Source organism: Selaginella moellendorffii, unplaced genomic scaffold (assembly GCF_000143415.4).
Source record: "Selaginella moellendorffii unplaced genomic scaffold, v1.0 SELMOscaffold_39, whole genome shotgun sequence".
NCBI lineage: Eukaryota > Viridiplantae > Streptophyta > Lycopodiopsida > Selaginellales > Selaginellaceae > Selaginella > Selaginella moellendorffii.
The window spans coordinates 1,672,604-1,680,575 of NW_003314300.1; positions in this window are offsets into that span (position 1 = coordinate 1,672,604).

The following is a 7,972-nucleotide window of genomic DNA, read 5'->3' on the forward strand; positions in this document are numbered from 1 at the left end:
TCACTGCAGAAGTCTATGCTGCTATATATTAAATAAATTGCTACGCATTGCATATAGTACACTTGGTTTGCTTAATACTAGTGTTATTATTACTTATTAATCCAATTGATCAAATAAAGTTTATAATTATAAGCATGTTTGTAATTCATATATACAAGATTAATTTTATTGCATATCAACCATTAGATGGTAGAATTAAAAAGAATATACTAGAAAAGGTTTAAGAAAATTTATAAATTATAAATACAAAATTAATCTAAATGAATAACAACCGTTAGATGGTAGAATATCCTAGAATATCCAAGCATATTCTAGGTATATCCAATACCATCCCAGTCCCCCTATAGGTTTGCTTAAGCAAACCAAAAAAACCCACTCTCTGAATACTTGCATTATCTGTGGCAGCACATGAATTCTAGTTTCAACCAGCCCAAAGTTCTCTTGATCACTTTAATATTACACATTTAATTGGAAGCATTTGCTACTCTCCCACTGTTTCTTTTGTTCATCAAAACTCGTCCTAACATTTCCCCCACTAACACCACAACAACAATAGAGTCCATGACACACACCATCCTATTTCCCCACCTCCAGTCTGGATATAATGTCTACACATAAAAGTGATAGGTATGCAACCTGGCACACAAAGAGAACCTATAGGATATGTACCAATTACTTCACATATAACGTTGTCATCTTCCCTCTGACAGTCGGCAAATCCATGATTTGGACAAAAACCATCTTTTCCAACTAATAAAACAGGGTGTTTCTATGAACCATCTCATTACAGCTGATGTTCCTGCACAAGAATGTGCTATTGCAGAAAAAACTTGCCAAATAATAAACCAGGAGCGATTTGAGACATATGTGCTGGCTAATGCACTAGCTGCTCCAATAAAAATACTAACCAAGCACCTGTAGTGGAAGAGAGTAGCGATTCCAATAATAACTGTAAAATCAGTTTAGCAATAGTATTTTACACAACTGTTCTAATATTACCTCCAATAATATAGCCACCTGAAGAATAGAAGTTGCCCTGAGGGAGCAGGAAAACAGATAGTTTCCTTGGGAAAAGCTGGGAACCCCAGTAATCCCAGGGAAGAGAAAAGGTAAAAAAAGAAGTTCTGGAAGACAAGCACAGCAAAAACCACACCCTACTGATAAAAATGACAAGTGAAGCAAACAAGTTGCCAATATCTTATGGCAGAGTATTTTGGCCCAATTTTTGCATAGAATATGATGTAAAACCCCTTAGTGCATTGCAGTCTCTTTGACAATAAAGAACACCATTTGGGCAATTCCACTTTGGAGGATAAAATGTGATATAGATGGTGAAAACATAAAAACTAATTGCCCAAGTCATAATAATTGAAACAGGTAAGAAGAACCACCACAATGGAACACTCCTACTAGTAATCTCCATACAATCTATCAAGCCCTAATATGTAATCCTATAAATTGACAAATATACTAAATTTCACAAAATAAAGATTTTGTAAAGCTAAGGTTTGGGAAGCTGAGGGGACTTCAATGCAAGTCATGCAGATTGAACTGGAGAATGATGTACTCTTGTTTTGGAAATCCTTTTTTACCATCATTGCTATTGGGGTCTATTTTTTTATCTTCTTGGTTGCTTTCTTTTCTTTACTGTGAATTTTTTGTATCTTCTTCTAATAGTTACGTGATTGGATTCTTGCAAGCCCTTGCAGCATTGCTTGAGATATGTAAACTTTTAAGTTCAAGTATTTCTTGGCTTCCAACCTTTAAGTTTTTATTTTAGTTATTTGCATGCCGATTTCTTTGATCAGATTGAAAGGGTATTGATGTTTGATGGGTAACATATTATACTTGTCAATATAAGAACTAGTGTGACATAGTAGTACTTTTGGCATTGATTTCCTATTCGCAACTCTATTATGAGGTATTTCCTCCTTTCTTCCTCAATTGTTATGCTATATATTGTTTCAAATCACAAAAACAGTTTTGATGATACCAAAATGGCTTTCCTGGTGGCAACATGTAAAACGAGCAACTGCAGAATTCTTGTATGAAGTAGAGTTTTTCAGCGCGTTCAGACAACTTAATCTTGTTTTGGCAGTTGAGCTTGACTTGAAATCTTTCTAAAGTCAAGAGCTGGATAGATTTGAGGCGATAGCTCTGGCGACCAGGAACAATCGTGGATGAGGATTTAGTAATGAAAAGAAATCACGATCATGAAGTCAAAAGACTTCATTAATTAAGTACTTTATCTTCATCCACAATACTAAATTGCTCCTCAAACTTTTGCATAAAGAAAAATCAATTAACAGAGAAGAAAGATTAAGAGATGCTTACCATCTACCTCTGAGTTCTCCAGGTTATTGGGTAAAAATAAAATTCCCTAGGATGCATTTAGCAAACGTTATAAGAGTTTTTAGCTTACTTGTGGGATGGTCCATCAAAATGTTGAGTTCCTGTAAGTTCTGTGGGACGATTTCCCGTTTAACGTTGAAGCTGATTGAGCTTGCTAATTTTCTAGATTAGTTTCTTTTCTAACAGGCTGAGAGCTATTCGCTTTGAACCGAAAGTTACACTCGGACAGTCTCATGGATTCACCTCGAGTTTATTGTGTTCCATGAGGCACTTGTCAGTACGAGGTAAAAGAAGTCAATGGTGCTGGAATCAATGTGAGCAAGCCAGGTATTGCTTTGTACTTCCTCAAAGAGTAAAGGCATAAACGTTTTGGCTTCTTTCTGCAGTCACTCATACAACACAGATTTCCTGAAGTAGCTGGTCTCCAAGACGTGATGGTACTTTAAAGAGAACTTTTCTTTTCTGTACGTAGAGATTGTGGATGCTTTGTTAGAGGTGCTTATTTAAGTGCAAGCCATCTTTTGCAGGTCACTGGTTGATGCTATCAGGAAATGCTAGAGGATGGATGCATCCTCCAGTCAGCATTTGATGGATGTTAGTGCAGGTAAAAGAATTATTGCTAGAAACTCTTACAACTTTCTTGTTGCTTTTTGAATTTCCAGACACTGGACATCTGCATTTGCTGGATACGATTGCTTTGAGAATTACTTGCGAGTGGAGACATGTTAGTTGTTCTCTTATTCTTGTTTGTCTTGCTAGCTCTCAGCTCAGACTTGCCTAAGAGCATTGGCATACATGGAGTCAGAAAAACATCAAAGACTTGACAAGCCTCATGGACGAGCCTTTGATGCCAAGACTGTAGGACAAAATGCTTGATGCAGTTGGATATCTATTAGTGCAGAAAGCTCCATTCTACTTCGGAATTGCTCGCAGCCATGGCATTGAAGACACCTCCTTGCATAGACAAACAACTAGAGACAAAAAGATTGTTTGTTTGCATTTAGCAAGAAAACACATACAAGAAGAGCTGCTTTCTATCTTCTGCTTCTTGCGAATGAAGGATAGGATGAAGAAAGCTACATTTGCAAATGCAGTAGTAACGGCTCCTGTGACATGGGCATAATCTGTTTCCCAATGGGAGAAAACTCCCCAAAACAAAGCTGAAACAGTGAGGGAAAATTAAGGGAAAGGTATAAAGTATTGTCATATAAACTCTTATTACCTAAACTCTATAAAAAAACCTTTGTAAAAGTGTTATCCCATAAACCCCATAACAATGTCTCTTTACAAAGACCCTGTTAAACTCCATTGGAAAAATAATCATTCTATCCAAAATTATATTGTAAACTACTCAACACTTGCTAAATAGAGGCAAATACTCTAATATGTACTTTAGCTTATGTACAAATTGTGTGTTATGCTTGGTATTTCTAAGTTTTATAGACTAATTCAAATGCAGGTAAGATTCCAAGGGAATGGAGGTCTTTTTGGTGCAAAAATACATAGAAATCCTCCAAAAAACCTTGATTTCCGTGTATACTATGTTCTTTTTATCAAAACAACAATAATGACTAGAGCTCTCACGACATCCACCACATATCACATAGGCATTAATTTTGAGAAGATCATGACTGATATATCTACCTCAACTCTATAGTATATTAGCTCATTTTTCCAAACTTATCAAACATATATCTAAAAAATTCATTATAGATATTTTAGTGGTAGAGATAGGTGTTTATCAGGTAAAAATGGCTGCATGCTGAAGAGGTGAGGGTGTTTTCTAAGCTTGTGGTGATGGTAGTGACAACCTTAGAGTTGAGCATGCTCCATCACTTTATGATAGGAATGAAATTCCTTGGTGTTGAGTAGTGGGCTACTATCCAAGTCTTTTATTATCAGTATAGCTAAACACTGAGACTGGCATATGAAAAGCCACAGCTTCAAGAGAAGCTATCAACCAGACTTTAAGTTATGATAATCATCTTTAGCCTCTAGGCTCGAGGAGCAAGTCATGGGAAGGTAATACGTATATATTGGATGGTCTTCTTGTATATCATAAATATTAGTTTTATTCCATTTATAGTTTTTTATTCTATTTTTAAGAAAAAACCATATAATTTGAAAAAATAAAACTAGGTGAATATAGTTTTTCAACCATGCATATAGTTTGTATATGCGTGTTCTAACATAATTTTCTCAAAGCACAGTTATGAAATTTAGTTATCTATTTATGATTTTGTAAAGTTTATTATGTAACTAGAATAGTTAAAATATAATTATCTCAATAATTATTCTGAAAATAGAATATAATATAGTTTTCAATATAGATAATTTTTTGTGTATTATATAATATATACATACATATATTTAATATATAAAACTGGAATATAATAAGAGAATGTGAGTGCATGGGATATAGAAAGAGAATACAGAAAATGTACATATAATTAGCCCAAAAACCCTAATTTATATATAAGAGTGAATGGTCCAAATTGAAACCAATTCGATGGCTACAAAAATTCTACTACGCTAATATTAGTATACAGCATCATAGTGTAAGCTCCTGAGTTTGGACTTCCCGAGAGGTCACCCAGCTTAGTACTATTCAAACCCAAGGACACTTAACTCCAAATATCCCAAGACCCTTAACCCATTGGAAAAGGGGGTGCACTCTTGTTCATGGGCCCTTTCCCTCTATATTTGAACCCCATGAATTGTCTCTCAAGTCATTCCCTTTGGTTGCTTACAATCCACCATGCTTCCCTACAAGTTCACGCCCTCGTGAACGGAAGCTGAGAGCTGCAGCTCTCCCGAGAGCCCTGCTCTCTTGACACCCTACCCCTCGGGTCGAGCCCAGCGGGAGCAAACTGGACCAGCCAGATGTCAATCAACATGTGGTGTGATTCCCCTAGCCAACCAACAGAGTCGGACCTGAGACCGCTCTAATACCAAATGTAAGCTCCTGAGTTTGGACTTCCCGGGAGGTCACCCAGCCCAATACTATTCAAACCCAAGGACGCTTAACTCCAAATATCCCAAGACCCTTAACCGATTGGAAAAAGGGGTGCACTCTTGTTCATGGGCCCTTTCCCTCTATATTTGAACCCCATGGATCGTCTCTCAAGTCGTTCCCTTTGGTTGCTTATACATAGGCCTACACTTGGACCTCACATCATCCCCTCCTCTCGGAATAATGGAAAACCATCAAGGTTCTCTTGTAGATGGATCGGGATCTAGAGGAACATCAGGAGGAGGCATTGGCGGATCTGTAGGTGGTATTAGTTGTTCTTGATCTCTTTGTATAAAGCGTTTCAACTGCTGCATATGCACAATTTCTGGAGGATCAGCCTGCTGGATGTCATGCCAAACCTCATAAACTTGCAGTCCAACTTGCCGCAACACTTGATATGGACCTTTCCATTGAGCAAGGAGCCCTTTAGATAAACCACGTACCGTAAGATGGGGAAAATGACACCAAGTCATCCACTTTGTACTCCGTAGGTGGATGATGATGGGAGTTGTAGTGCCGTTGTTGTCCCACTTGTACGTGGCCTAAGTGTTCGGCAGACTCTACTTGGATAAGTGGAAGAATGCTCATCAAATATTGATCCCATGACCTAACATCGGCAGCTCGTGGCAATCACAAAGGTAAACCTAACTCTGTTGATAATATTGGATTATGACCATATAAAAGTTTATATGGTGAAGCACCAATAGAACTCTGCACCCCTGTAACATATATATACCAAAGAAACGGCAGATAACCATCCTAAACCGAATGCTGAAAGTTCAGTACTTTGTGATCATTCCTTTGAATGTCGAAACAAGCTATTCTACCAAACCGTTTGACTATGGATGATAAGCACTCATAAAAGTGTGGCATATTCCCAACAGAGATGTCAAAACATGAAATTCTTTAGTTATAAATGTAGGACCATTATTCGAAAGAATTTGCTCTAGATAAAAATATTAGAACACCACTCGATTGAGGAAGAAGTATTCAATAGCAATTGCAGAGGCATTAACAAAAGCACCAACTTCCACCTAATGAGTCAAATAGTCAGAAGCAATAATAACATATTTATTGCCAATAGTCAATTAAAGAAAAGGTCCCATAAGATCAAATGCTACCAACTAAAATGGACAAGAAATTACAATTAACTCCAACTGTCCTTCTGCAGCATGAGGGGGAATATTAAGAGTTTGGCATCAAACGCAGTTACGTATATAGTGAATAACATCATGTCACATCTCTGGTCAATAGAAAGACTTGTGCAACTTCTCGGTCACAAGACAATGTCCTATATGCCCGCCTAGAATAGGAGAATCATGGTAGGCATAGAGAAACCATGGAATAAAGATGGAAAGCATCACCAACCGTAAAGGATCATTAGGATATGTCCCCACAAAATAAAGAAGGTTGTCTTCAAGGTGATATTGAGAATGTAAATGCCGAAATGGCAAGTCATCAACAAGTGATGCAGGACTTTCAAACCCATTGTAAGCAACCAAAGGGAATGACTCGAGAGACGGTCCATAGGATTCAAATATAGAGGGAAAGGGCCCATGAATAAGAGTGCACCCCCTTTTCCAATCGGTTAAGGGTCTTGGGATATTTGGGGTTAAGCGTCCTTGGGTTTGAATAGTACTGGGTTGGGTGACCTCCCGGGAAGTCCAAACTCAGGAGTGTTTACATTTGGTATCAGAGGGGTCTCGGGTCCGACTCTGTTGGTTGGCTAAGGGAATCGCACCACATGTTGATTGACATCTGGCTGGTCCAGTTTGCTCCTGCTGGGCTCGACCCGAGGGGTAGGGTGTCAAGAGAGCGGGGCTCTCAGGAGAGCTGCGGCTCTTAGCTTCCGTTCACGAGGGCGTGAACTTGCAGGGAAGCGTGGTGGATTGTAAGCAACCAAAGGGAACGACTCGAGAGACGGTCCATAGGGTTCAAATATAGAGGGAAAGGGCCCATGAATAAGAGTGCACCCCCTTTTCCAATCGGTTAAGAGTCTTGGGATATTTGGGGTTAAGCGTCCTTGGGTTTGAATAGTACTGGGTTGGGTGACCTCCCTGGAAGTCCAAACTCAAGAGTGTTTACACCCATCTCGAAGCCTTCGAATCCATGGCTCAAGCTTTTGAGCCTCGCAAACCTCATCAAGAGAAGGTAGATCTTGCTTTGCACCTTGTAGACACTAAACATCAAGTACAGCAACCACCAATGGCACAGAATCCTTGTTTAGAAAATCTACAGATGCTGGAAAAGCTGTAAATACAATAAACTTGTAAAAAATAAGAGAAGAGAGTGGAGAAGGAAGAGAATCTCGAGAAAGGCATCAACACATAGAACTCCCTGGGTGATGAACAACATCAAAATTATATATCTGAAGCTTCAAAGCACACCGAGCAGTACGACTAACTAGGTTCTTTCACTTCAATAATGAAGTAATAGCAGCATGATCACCTTCAAGTAACGTTCGAGAACCATGTAAATATGCATGAAATTTCTTGAAACCCTAAACTGCTGCTAAACACTTCTTCTTTATCGTGGAGTAGTTCACCTCTACTGGTTGTAATGTACGGTTTATATATGTAATGGGATGAAGCACACTCAGGCTCTCTT